This window comes from Bison bison, unplaced genomic scaffold (genome assembly GCF_000754665.1).
Source record: "Bison bison bison isolate TAMUID 2011002044 unplaced genomic scaffold, Bison_UMD1.0 scf7180017864053, whole genome shotgun sequence".
NCBI classification, from domain to species: domain Eukaryota; kingdom Metazoa; phylum Chordata; class Mammalia; order Artiodactyla; family Bovidae; genus Bison; species Bison bison.
Window position 1 is genome coordinate 1,607,939 of NW_011494625.1, and position 14,048 is coordinate 1,621,986.

The following is a 14,048-nucleotide window of genomic DNA, read 5'->3' on the forward strand; positions in this document are numbered from 1 at the left end:
CTGTTTATGCATGTGACATGAATCCCACGGGGAATCAGAGCAAGCATCGCCGTCATCGTCCTTGTTTGCCTTGGGTGGTCTCCCTCAAACTCTCCCTGCAGCCTGGCTGTTGAGAACGGGGAGCGGTGGGCAGACCCCGGGGATGCACGCGGGTCGGAGCAAAGGGGAGGCCTGGACGTGGCCCACAGCCAGGCCCCGGGAGCCAGGGCCTTGCCCTGCACGGAGCGGAGGCTGGGGCCTCCTCGGCCACTTTGCTGATGCACCAGGTCACTGACTGTTCCCAGCTCTGGTGTGGAAACACCCGAGGGCTGTCTATGGAGCCCCTGCAACTGTAGGCTTCTGAAAAGGAACAGCAGTCAGCATTCCTTCTGCAGGGCTGAGAGCGCGGGGGAGCTCCAAGGGGCAGGATGCCGCCTGCAGCTGCAGGAGGTAGGAGAGGCTGCTGCAATCGGAGGGCAGGCGGCCACGCCCCTTCCCTCCTAGCAACCGCCTTCTCGGCCCCGAGCAGTACCAGCCTCGCTTTTGGGCTCAGCCAGCGGCCTTACCCACAACGCTCAGAGGCCACCCGGCTGTGCCTGCTGGTGACAGCTGTTTCCTCCACTTTCCGGAGGAGGAAGTGGACTCTGAGGTCGTAAAACAGGGTCAGGAACTGAACCGGCCGGTCTCTCCCCCTGGCTCGCCCCCTGTTATTCACGACGAGTACAGGCACACACAGGCTCCCGGGCCAGAGAGGCCCGCGCATCTCCTGCTAAGGGCGTTTGCGTCACCAGCCTGTTGCTCATCCACGGTTTGGCTGGCTGGTGGGCAGGGTTGTGTTTGAGGAACCACTGACTTTTCAAGTCCATTCTCCCTAACCCCTACTCCGTTTTTGTCTCTTCTGGGCCCCTGGCACGATGGAGCCCCTGGAGGTGAGAGTCGTTCCTGGAAGCCCAGGAACTCGCACAGTGGATTCAGCCGTGGTGTGGACCCTGCACACCCGCAGAAGAGCCAGAAGGTGTGGGAGGAGGCCTGGCATTCCCAGCAACCTGCCAGCCTCCCACGGCAACCGGAGATTGTGGGGAGAAAGGCCACAGCCTCTGCTTTCCTGGGCGGGGACCGGGTCCCTGCCCACCCAGCCCACCAAGCCCACCCTGGCCACAGGGCAGAGAAAAGGAGCTGGGGAAGGAGGAAGCCCTTATCAGACCTCAGGAGAGATAGCCACCTTAACGGGGAGGTTTTCACGCTTAAAAAGGGAAGGAGGTTGTGTGAAAACTGTATAAATCTTAAGACTTCCCTGGTGGCTCAGACAGTAAAGCTCTCTTTCTCTCTCTGCTCAAAGAAATTAAACTGGAACTGTCACTTAAAACATGTCAGGAGTTACTCACCTACAAGGAGGAAGCCCCTATATACAACACGGAACATCCAAAGATCCAGGGGCCCCCTTGCCTCTGTGGAGTGGATGGGCTCTGGGACGGGGACTCCTGGTTTCCAGAGCTCGCTGAGGTCCTGAACCGAGGGGAGAAAGCATCTGTGTCTGAAAATTCTGTGGGTAAAATCCTGCATCTTCTGAGGGAAGGATGACTAGGGCTGGGGATATAAAAGGTGGTCTCTGTGGAAATCTCAACACTTCGAGTACCTTCTGATAACAGAGACTAATCCTTTTCTGAGAGAGACTAGATGCCATCAGGATCCAGTCTCTTGTTCTTAGCAGTGGAGACTGCAAGCTTGAAGCACTGGAAGGAATGCATTGCTTGATTGTATCAAGACAAGCCACCCCCACCCACAGAGGCTGCTACCAACCCATCCCTGGGTATCATAAATTATATCTAGAAGAAGACAACCATTTCTCCCCGCCTTTGAACAGTAATAAGACAAGAACAGGCTCCAAAATACTGCTACTTTTCATAAATTTCCCTATTTTCCCTGAGGAAATAGCACTGTATTCCAGATTTCCTTCCCTTTATCTTACTAAAAATCTCACAGAGCCATGTCCCACCCATCAGGAAGTGGTTGAGCCCACAAATACTGTGGCCCTGTGACTTAATTTAAAAGGGAGAAAAAGGAAGAAGAAATTCTGCGGAAAAAGCAAGAACTGTGCTGAGGCCTCTTCTTTGCTCTTTCTAAGGGGAATAAGCTTCAAGCATGCATGCCAGGGACCGTAGTTGATAATACTGCTTTAAAGGAGAATCAGAGCACTATTTTGATGCCGGAGAGCAAAACAAAGGACAGGCAAGGACTGTCATTGTGGTTCGGTCACTAAATCGCATCCAACTCTTTGCGACCCCATGGACTGTGGTGTGCCAGGCTCCTCTGTCCTCCACCATCTCCTAGAGTTTGTTAAAATTATATCCATTGAGTCGGTGATGCCATCTAACTATCTCACCCTCTATTGCCCGCTTCTCCTCTTTCCCTCAGTCTTTCCCAGCATCAGGGCCTTTTCCAATGAGTCAGCACTTCACATCATGCGGCTGAAGTATTGGAGCTTATTGGCAAGAATTAAGAATCACATTACTACAGTAGAACCTGGCCCCCTAGTGTGAAAAGATAATGTAAAGAATAGTACTAAACGGAAGATAATTGAACATATGGGAGGAAAATGCTGTGTAAATATAAGGCATTATAGTTTATATGAATTTTCTTTACTACCTAGAGTCACATAAATACAGGGAGGTTTGCTATCTGGGTAACAAGACAGATGTGTATGTGCATATGTATGTGTGTATATGTGTCTTACGTGGGTGTGTGTATTGTGCACGTGTGGTTAACTTCATAATCATGGTCCTTTTAGGTACCACATGCCTTCTCCATCCTTCCTTCCAGAAAAGGAACAGCCTCAACACCAGCAGTGCAGGTCTGGGGAACCTGCAGGCCTCTGTCTCAGGGTGTCCCTGAGACATCGCAGCAAGCTCGCCGAGGCCCGAGAACCGCATCCCCCAGCACCTGTCGCAGCCCAGGCCTGATGCAGGTGTGGCAGGGACACGGGGGGGTGTTTCTCAGGGTCAGTTCAGTTCAGTCACTCATTCGTGTCCAACTCCTTGCGACCCCATGGGCTGCAGCACGCCAGACCTCCCTGTCCATCACCAACTCCCAGAGCTTACTCAAACTCATGTGCATTGAGTCAGTGATGCCATCCAACCATCTCATCCTCTGTCGCCCACTTCTCCTCCCGCCTTCAATCTTTCCCAGCACCAGAGTCTTATCCAATGAGTCAGTTCTTTGAATGAGGTGGCCAAAGTATTGGAGCTTCAGCTTTAACATCAGTCCTTCCAATGAATCTTCAGGACTGATTTCCTTTAGGATGGACTGGTTGGATCTCCTTGCAGTCCAAGGGACTCTCAAGAGTCTTCTCCAACACCACAATTCAAAAGCATTGATTCTTTGGCACTCAGCTTTCTTTATGGTCCAACTCTCACATCCATACATGACTACTGGAAAAACCATAGCTTTGACTAGACAGACCTTTGTTGGCAAAGCAACGTCTCTGCTTCTTAATATGCTGTCTAGGTTGATCATAGCTTTTCTTCCAAGGAGCAAGCGTCTTTTAATTTCATGGCTGCAGTCACCATCTGAAGTGATTTTGGAGCCCCACAAAAATAAAGGGGTCAGATAGGTGCATTTCTAGCCTAGGGCTCTGGGTAAATGTGTAGATTCGTTTTTCGGTCATATGGTGTTCAGCTCCTCAGCATCCAAGGCAGGCCCCTGCACGCTATCCGCCTACAGCTTTTGTCTCCTCTCCCAGCTCGTTGGGGAGGCTGGAGGTGAGAGGAGAGGGGAGGAGTGAGGAGGGAAGGGGAGGAGGGTTGGGGAGGAAGGGAGGAGGGGGGATGTTTTGCAGCATTTCCCTCTCTTCCCCAGAGCCACTTTCCAGGCACATCAAATTCCTCCCGTCCCTCCCGGGCTGCCCTGCCCTAGCGCTGGGAATCAACCTTGTTTACACGGCTCATTATGCTCGCTTTGCAGTTGCTATAGCAACCACCAGGGGTCAGTTTATAGAAGAAGAGGAAGTTCACTTTTGGGGAGTTAGCTTTCCAGCTCCTGTGCAGAGCACGGCTAAAAACAAAGATCCAGACACCCAGGGAGGAAACACATGGAAAAGTCTCCTAAGAGCAGAAGCATCCTTCAGAGCCTCACACTGTCATCAGCAATCTTTCTTCTTTGCTGTGAAAGCTGTTCTAGAACCTCCGATAGGAGCATAGCGGTCTTATCCCTGCATCTCCCAGGTCTTCCTCTCCCCCCTCTGTGTACCCCCCTGCCTGGCCCTGGAGGCACTTGTTAGGCCGTAAGAGAACAAGGGCAGCTGCCAGGGTTCATTTAAAGTGATAACTTCATTAATATAATGTATTCATCGAGCATCAGGAAGATCTTTACGGGCCGTTACTATTCCGTCTTTCTCACGGCAAGGGAGGCAGCAGCCCCTGGAACAGGGCTCCCATCTCCAGGTCCAAGCCGCATGGAACGGAGCATGCAGGGAATCTCCCATGACACCCGGCCGTGAACACCTTCCGGCTCTAACCCGATTGACCAACCTGATTTAGTAGACTAAGAAGTAGAGGATGCCCGATTACATCTGATTTTCAGATAAACAATGAAATGGGTTTTCATAAGCCTATCCCATGCAACCTTTGGGACATCCATAGAGTAAGTCACACTTAACCTGTGAATGTGTGCATGTTCAGTTGTGTCCAACTCTTTGTGTCTCCTGCATTGGCAGGTGGATTTTTTACCACTGAGCCACCTGGGAAGCCCTAAACTTAACCCAACCCTATTCAAACCCTCCTCCTCTTCTCTACTGCCGTCTCCAAATAAAAGCACAACAGAGGAATTCTCTCGCTACGGCAAATCACGTGCCAGATCAGAGTTTAGGATGATCTGACCCTTGGACTAGATTGCCGATCATGAAAAAATGAAAAGGATTTGCCCATGTGCAACGGCAAACCAGAGGCCAGTCAGCTCACTCCCTGGCAGGAGAGGCCCCTGAATGGTCCCTCACATCCAAACCAGCTCAGGGGCCGCATGGCTAAAGAGAAGAGACTCAGGGCTGATCTTACTGAGACATTACTTCACCTTTCTCACGAGCAGTGAGAGTCAGCTTTCTAAACAACACTGACTCTTGTTTCCAGGACAGGAAAGACATTTCTCTTTTTGGCCACGCTATGCAGCCTGCAAGATCTTAGTTCTCCAACCAGGGATCGATCCTGCAGTGGAAGCCTGGAGTCTTAACCACTGGACAGCCAGGGAAGTCCCAGGAAAAACATTTTCAATGCCCCTTTTTTTCCAGGAATAAATGATGTTGGTTTCCAAGTATTCCACTGGGAAAGTCTGAGTGCGGAAGATGCTGGGGGTACCGGTATGTCATCTCGGTCTCTTCGGTCCTCTGTGGTTCTGATGCCTGGGCCCCTGTGTCCACGGGGAGGAAATGACATTTGCTTTATCAGCAGCACCCTCTGCCCAGCATGCCTTCAGCTAAGGTTCTGCTGCTTAGTTACTATGCAAAGCCTAGCCCGATGAAAGTTGTGCCGACTTCTGTAGAACTTCTAGAAAACCGAACCAGTCGTTGCAACGCTGTACCTGTGGGAGTTTAGCATCTGTTTTGACCCTAAATCTGACGAACCTAAAACTTAAGGCAAATAAGTCAAGAAACATAAACACACACGAAAACAAAGCAAATAGTAGCAACGATTCTTTCCGAGAGGCACTGCCAAGTCAGACGGCAAGGCTCCCACAGTTCAAACCCAAGACAAGTAATTACAGGAAAGCTGTCAAGATAAACATCACAGACAATAAAAACATTCTCACCTGTTACTAACTCTAAAAAAATCTCAATACGGTTTTCGCCCAGACTAAAAAAGTTGATGCTTCAAGGGAGTTCTAATTCTGTCTCCTCTTCTGAATGTGGCTCCAGGAACATCTGTGGACGGTCTGCGACTAAGCTTCCCACGGGCAAAATGCAGGCCCTGGGACACTGTTAATGCTCTTTGTCTCACTGAAGGGGTATTGTGAGAACATCTATAAATCACTCTGAGTTCTTCAGACAAAAGGCAGGAAGCATGATATGTGATTATTTGTTGCTTCCTCAAAAAAAAATTCAGTAAATATTTTGGGCTTGCCAGGTGGCTTAGTTGTAAAGAATCTGCCTGCCAGTGTAGGAGATGCAGGAGATGTGGGTTCAATCCCTGGGTCAGGAAGATGCCCTGGAGAAGGGAATGGCAACCCACTCCAGTATTCTTGCCTGGAAAATTCCACGGACAAAAGAGCCTGGCGGGCTACAGTCCATGCAGTCACAGAGAGTCAGACATGACTGAGCATGCAGGCTGCAAATATATTAATAATTTTGAATATATATTTCTTACATTGAAATATCTGGAAAAGCGAAAGAAAATATATGGGTTTGCACATATATTCCAGAAAATTACCTCAATTCTTTTCTCATTTTGTGTTTAGAATCTTAGAATTATAATATAAATTGCATACATAAGGTATGATTAAAGTTGGCGATAGAAATATAAACTAAAACTGCAATCTTATTTGTTTGTGCTATTCACTTTTTAGATCAGTAACTTGATTTAGGAATTGTTTGGTTTTGTTTAAAGCACACTGAAGTGACTTCAGTTTTGAAAGCCTAGTTCCATTTATATTTTTAAAAACCCAATAGCCCTTTACTTTTCTTTTTCTTAATCATTTGTTGATAAACCCGACATTTGAAGCTGAAGCTGTCAGACAGTGTCTCTTCAGTACTGCTCAACAGCTGTTAAACGGGATAATCACCTGTTTATCCTCCTGTCACTAATTCAGATGCTAATTGCACTCTAGACACTGGCTTGTTCTCTGCATGGAGCCAGACCAGGTGTGAGGCCTCTGAGAGATGCTGTAGTATCGCGGGCTCCATCTAGTCACCCGTGGAGGCGCGGAGCCAACAGGGCAACACACACACATGAACCTGTTGTTGACAACTGCGAAAAATCAGGAATCACTTAAGTGTCAACTGACAGCCAAGTAAGCCGAAGTAAACAACCGTGGAGTATAGTAGTATACGATCGTTAAAGAGGTGCTCAGGGATCCGGGTAAATAATGTGTAAAAAAATCTACTTATCAAAGTTGAGTGAAAAGCATTGTATGCAAAACTATTGTATGGTAACCAATATAAGAAGAAAATCTGCACAGAAAAAGGTGAAGAATATATGACACTCTTGGAATACTACCCACTGTCTGAATGACGAGGAGCAAGGACAGTTCTAGGGGCTGAGAAAACATGAGCTCCTGTTTTCATGGAGCTTACATTTCAGAGAAGAAAAACAGACAAAATCCAGGTAAGGAAACCAATAATCAAGATATATTCAGAGCTTCCCTGATGGCTCAGCAAGTAAAGAATCTGCCTGCAATGCAGGAGACACAGGAGATGCAGGTTCGATCCCTGGGATGAGAAGATCCCCTCAAGGAGGAAAAGGCAACCCACTCCAGTATTCTTGCCTGAAAAATCCTGTGGACAGAGGAGCCTGGCGGGATACAGCCCAAAGGGTTATAAAGAGTCAGACACAACTGAACGACTAACCGTTCATAGGGTGGTGTCCTAAGACCACATACAAAGAGCCGTGGGGTAGAGGGACCTGAGGGTCTGCCTTCCTGTGGGCTGTCAAAGAAGAGACCTCAGAGGAAATCCAGACAGTGAGGAGCTCCAGGGAAGCCCCAGCAGAAGGGCCAGCTTGGCAGGGTCACAGCCGAGGAATGGGCAGCAGATCAGAGCGAGGGAGACAGCGGTGGAAGGAGGGTTTGGAAAGTTGGCAGGAGCCAGGTCAAGCTGAGGAAAGGACCCCAGTGGGAAGAAATAACTACTCCCTTTGTCCCTGTGGACGCTTCTCAGCTTCCTGCTGACTGAGGTGAGCTATAAACCTGGAGTCCCACGGAGCCTTCGAGCACCTGCTCTGTGACATTAGAGCTTTCCTGGTTCTGAAACCATTCCCGTCATCACATTGAGATTCCAAGAGGGTTATTTTACAGCCATTTTGGACGAAGCAACATTAGGAGGATATTTCATTAATTGAATTCAAAAGCCTGACGGGGTAAAATTCTTTTGAATATTTTAATTTACCTTTTGATTTTCAAACTACTTAAATTATTTTTTAAGTTCTGTGTCTCTTCTTATGAGAGAAAAAACATGAAAATAAATTTAAATAAATAGGTGGAACCTAGAACTAGAGATTAATGCCAGAGAGTTATAGAACTAGAGATTTCTCCAAGAGAAAACTGTGGAGAATGTCATTTCCTTCAAGAATAAAGGAGATGATAATGACAATATATTTAATTATAGGACCAAAATTAATTTGACATAAATGTCCATCTACAAGCCATTGGAAGAATTTTGAAAGAATGCTTAAAATAGTGGTTTGATTTTTTTGACCACTGTGAACTCTACTTTTTCTAAAGATAGAATTTGTTTTTCAAACATATTTTTATGTTTTAGTTTCTTTCTAGCCACTAATGGTTTATAAAATTAATTATTTCAAGGATGCCTTAATCATCAGAATGGCACAGTATTTTTTTTAATTTATTTTAAAGTTGATGCATCTGTATTATATTTCTGGCAGGAAATTATACATATGCCTACAGACTATGTATTTCAATTAAATGTCCCCTGCCTGCCTGCCTGCCTGCATTTGTGACTTTGCCAAGAGCCAAAGAGTCCTTACTAGGATAGGAATTAAGAGCAGGAAGAGTTTATGCTTTTGAATGAGGCCATTAGAAACAGTGCTAAACTCCTAAATTATTCCAAATTAGGAGTTTGGGATTAACAGATGCATGCCACTTTATATAAAATAGATTTTTTTTTAAAGTGAAACTGAAAGTCGCTCAGCAGTGTCCGACCCTTTGCAACCCCATGAACTATACTGTCCATGAAATTCTCCAGGCCAGAATACTGGAGTGGGTAGCCTATCCCTTCTCCAGTGGATCTTCCCAACCCAGGAATCGAACTAGAGTCTCCTGCATTGCAGGCAGATTCCTTACCAACTGAGCTATGAGGGAAGCTCTAAAGGACCCGCTATATAGCACAGGAAACTATATTCAGTATCTAGTAATAACCTGTAATGGAAAAGAATCTGAAAAAATGTATATATGGATAACTGAATCACTTTGCTGTACACCTGAATCTAACACAAGTTTGTAAATCAAGTGTACTTCATTTTTTAAAAGTAGTGTTAAAAGCACAAGCGTTGTAAAAGACTCTCTTGGGTGTAATTCCTGGTCACTCCGCTTAATAGCTGTGTGACTTGGAAAAGCTACTTACCTTTCTGAGCCTTGGTTTAATCCCTACAACAGGGAAGTTATAACACCTAACACTTGGGGGATTAAATGAGATAATATGTGAAAAGCTCCTAGACAGTGCCAGGGAGATTAGAAAATTCTCACCAGGTGTTGGGACCCTTGCCTTATCCCTCAGCCACATGTGGTCCAGGCTCTGACACCCTCTGTCTACTGAGGAGGAGAGCAGAGGGCTTGGCACGTAGATAGCACTCGATAAACATATGGACGCTGATGAGTTAATTAACTAATTAATCAATACAACCAAGACTTTCCATAAAAGAACAGCAAAGTCACAGTATTTCATTTCTGCAGAGGTTTTACAGCCTCTCCCATGAATGAATCATGTCTAGAAGATCATGTATTGTGCAAGGAAGGATGGAGGCTAAACAGGCCCCAGGGGTCATGAGTTCTGGGAAGAGATGTTTCTCTCTTCCTTGAGACCAATGTGGTCTTTACCCAACTTGCTTTCAACCTGTACTTGTTTAATTGGCTGCCCACGGCGGTCTCTTAAAGGGGCAGACCCACAAACCCCGGGATTCCCACCACCAGCCTCCCACTTCCCTATCTTATCTCCTTCCCCCAACCCCGCGCCCACTGGCACCCAGAGTACTGGACGACTTGTGCTGGGCAATGAGTTCACAAGCTCGCCAACAAGAGTCTCCCTCAACACTGTAAGCTGAGAGATGAAGACACAGCTTCCAAATGAGGATGGACCCTCCGGCTGACAGAAGTCACTCCCGCGGGAAAGTGCAGGTCGGTGGTGTTACTGAGCTCTGCTCAAGTGAGAACATGGAGATGATGCGCCTGCCGCAGGCTGGGACAGCACAGCTGGAGTGAACCTTTCAGATCCTCACTCTCTACTCACACATCCCGTGTTATATGTGTCTTTAAGCAAGAGATTTTTTTAAGTTTACTTTTAACAAATGGACTCAGATAAGAAGAGACAGGGCAGGCCCAGGACCTCTGTTTTTGCACCCCCACCCCTGGACATAGAACACCAGCCAAGTAAAGCCACGGCCGGTTAGAATCCAAACAAGATCAGTGGATTTTGTTCCTTAAACTCCATATTCCTCTTCCTCAAACTCCTCTTGGTGTCCGGGTCTGCACGGTCGCCAGGCCTCCATCCAGGCCTGTGCTGAGGTCTTGGGCGTGACCCAGGAGGAAGCGTCTCTTCTGCCCTGTGGAGAACATTGCCCAGTGGGCAGATGTCATGCAAGTTTTGTTTGAGATTATAGAGTAAAATCTGACTTAGGTACACAAGAACTTTTATTAATGAAGGGCTTTCATTTCTTTCTGATGGGCCAGTAGTTTATTTTCATTTAGTAAAGGCGGGGAAAGGATTATAAATGTGTGGGTTTGCTCTGCCATCTTAACCCTGAATTTCCAGTCATGTATTTCCAAACCCCGGAAACACAGCCAGTTAGAAGATGTTACAAAGACAGGGCAGAGGTGCTGAGTCACTCTCTCGAGGTGATTACACACTCTCACAACAAAGAATGGAAACAAAGACCAGACATTAAACTCTCACGACGTAACGCCCTGGACTGGCTGGCTTTCCCCTTGCTCCGAGTGCTCCCTCTGAACAGAAGACTGGCCCCCTGGCCTGTTTCACAAGATGCTTCAGGCTTTGCCCAACTGCCTGAAGGTCGGCCTCCCTGGTGTGGGTGGCAATTAGGTTGGCAGGTTCTGTCTCTGATCCACTAGAGCTGCCAGTTCTGTGTTTGTTCCTTCACTCTTGGAACAGAATGGTATTTCTGCAATCCTGAAAGACCTACAGTGGTCTCCTGAGCCAACTAGATTACCTCCAACCCAGGATCCACACAGACTTGAGCTCAAATCACAATCCCGATAGAACAGTCTTAGGCATCCGGGTCGATGGACCGGGGCGAGATGGTTCACAGACCCTGACTTACAGAATGCGGCAGTCGGCATTGACACTGAAACCAGAGAGTCCTTCTCCCAACAAGCAGTCACTTTGAGCACGAAGACCCTTTAATGTAAAGAAGCACATAAAGTAGTAAGTGGATGTCCTCTTACTACACGGTCATCATCACCACCAAACGTGAACGCCCACGGCTGCCGAAGAATGTCTCAGTGCCTCCTGTCCTGTCGACAGAAAAGCCCCTTAGGTAGGTTCATCAAAACTCAAGTGAGAGGCTTCCCTGGTGGTTCAGTGGCTAAGACTGCAGGGGCCCAGATTCAGTCCCTGGTACAGGAACCAGATCCCATGTACTGCAACTAAGACTGATGCATCCAAATAAATAAATAAAGATCAAAAAAATAAAAACCCAAATGCCTCTGTCACCCAATTCACCCCGCTCCCAACATATATACATCTTCCCTGGTGACTCAAATGGTGAAGAATCTGCCTGCAATGCAGGAGATGCGGATTCAACCCCTGGGTTGGGAAGATCCTCTGGAGAAGGGAATGGCAACCCACTCCAGTATTCTTGCCTGGAGAATTCCACGGACCGAGAAGCCTGGCAGGTACAGTCCATGGGGTTCCAAAGAGTCAGACATGATTGAGCAACTAACACTTCTACTTTCTTTTCATGTATAAAATAGATAACTGATGAGAAACTACTACTCTGCACAAGAAGCTCTACCTGATGCTCTGTGGTGACCTAAACAGGAAGGAAATCTAAAAAAGAGGAGATGTGTGTATACGTATAACTGATCCACTTTGCTCTACAGCAGAAACTAACACAGCATGTGAAGCAAATATACTCCAATTAAAAAAAAAAAGAAACCTCAAATGCCTTTGAAAGCACTTTCAAAATGAGGAAGAAGAGATGAATGGGGGAAAAGAATGATGGGTGAAGGAATGCGGCTCCCACAAGGGCTCCCACAAGTCCAGGGAAGAAAACCGTCTGGACTGAGCCCAAAACAAAAAGGATCCTGGGAGCCTGTGGAGGTAAAAGCCAAGCACTGGATTTCATTTACAAGGGTTAAAAAAAAAAAAACGTATCCTCCAGCCTCAGGGACTGTCAGTATTCATATCGTAGGCTTTCTCACACCACATGGGTGGAGAGCCCAGGCATCACGACTGCTGCCCCTAAATGCTTCAACGTGCACCACCCAGGAATACAGACGTTCTTCTGAAAAGCCTTGTCTAAGCATCACATCTAAGAAAATTAACAAGTCCCTACTATCATCTAATACCCATGCCAAGTTGCTTCAGTCCTGTCTGACTCTGTGACCCCATGGACTGCAGCCTGCCAGGCTCCTCTGTCCATGGGATTTCCCAGGCAAGAATGCTGGAGTGGTTGCCACTTCCTACTCCAGGGGATCATCCTGACCCAGGGATTGAACCTGTTTCTCTTGCATCTCCTGCATTTGCAGGCAGATTTTTTTACCACTAGCGCCACCTGGGAAGCCCCATTTTGTCTCTGTTGTTCAGTCACTAAGTTGTGTCCAACTCTTTGAGACCCCATGAACTGCAGCACGCCAGACTACCCTGTCTTTCACCATCTCCTGGAGTCTGCTCAAACTCATGTCCATTGAGTCAGTGATGCCATTCAACCATCTCATCCTCTGCCAGCCCCTTCTCCTTTGGCTTCCAGTCTTTCCCAGCACGAGGGTCTTTCTTTTCCATGAGTCAGCTCTTCGCATCAGGTGGCCAAAGTATTGGAGCTTCAGCTTAGGCATCAGTCCTTCCAATGAAAATTCAAGATTGATTTCCTTTAGGATTGACTGGTTTGATCTCCTTGCTGTCCAAGGGACTATCTTATGTCTCTTTACACTCTTTTAAATCCTTTCATCTAGAACAGTCCCTCCCCACTTTTTATTCATGAAGTGAAGTGAAAGTCGCTCAGTCATGTCCAACTCTTTGCAACCCCATGGACTATACAGCCCATAGAATTCTCCAGGCCAGAATACTGGAGTGGGTAGCCTTTCCCTTCTCCAGGGGATTAGTATTGGTGTTTCTCAAGAGTCCAGGACAGTTTTATAAAAGTTCCCAAATTCTGGCTTGGCTGATGTTTTCATCATACTGCAGTCTACCTTGTCCCTAGCCTCTGCCCTGTATTTCCTGTCAACTGAAAGCTAGGTCCAGAGACTTGATTAGATTCCTGTTGGGAGGCTGCTTTGCTACAAGTGCTCTATCACATCTGATCACAAAGAATAAAGTGGTGACCATCAGCTCTTTCCATCGGGAAGGTTCCTCTCCTCCACTCAGCAGGTAGCTCTGGAGCATACTTTAGCACATGTCCTGTCCCCAATAACCTTCCATCCAATGGTTTGACATCTATTGATGACCCTTGCTGATAACAATTATTGCACAAACAGCTCATCAATTATGAAATGCCTAAAGGGTGACTGGGAAGAAGAGAAAGGAATGTCTGGGAAGAAACAGACAAGGTAAATAGGGGATAGAAAGCTGGAAACACAGCAAGTAATTCCAAGAGCTTTGCCAAACCCTTCCCAATTTACATTCAACTGTTTCCAGGGTCATAAACCCTGTAAGGAAATGCTGGCAAAGAGAGCCCTGAGCAAGGTGCTGCCACATGGTAAGAAGTCAAATGCATTTCAGTGTGTCTTTGCCCACCTCATGCGAAGAGTTGACTCATTGGAAAAGACCCTGATGCTGGGAGGGGTTGGGGGCAGGAGGAGAAGAGGACGACAGAGGATGAGATGGCTGGATAGCATCACTGACTCGATGGACGTGAGTCTGAGTGAACTCTGGGAGTTGGTGATGGACAGGGAGACCTGGCGTGCTGCAATTCATGGGGTCGCAAAGAGTCGGACACGATTGAGCGACTGAACTGAACTGA

At 47.2% G+C, this 14,048-nt stretch overlaps 1 long non-coding RNA gene across 1 annotated transcript in view; it reads right to left on the bottom strand.

Annotated features, from left to right (window-relative positions):
- Positions 1 to 9,307: 9,307 nt before the first annotated feature.
- LOC104985601 overlaps positions 9,308 to 14,048 on the bottom strand; it is a 14,217-nt gene continuing 9,476 nt past the window's right edge. Inside the window, exons 2-3 of the long non-coding RNA XR_824932.1 lie at positions 11,190 to 11,266; positions 9,308 to 10,454 (exon numbers count right to left, since the gene is read on the bottom strand). This is a non-coding gene — a long non-coding RNA (uncharacterized LOC104985601). The remainder of the gene's footprint in view (positions 10,455 to 11,189; positions 11,267 to 14,048) is intronic.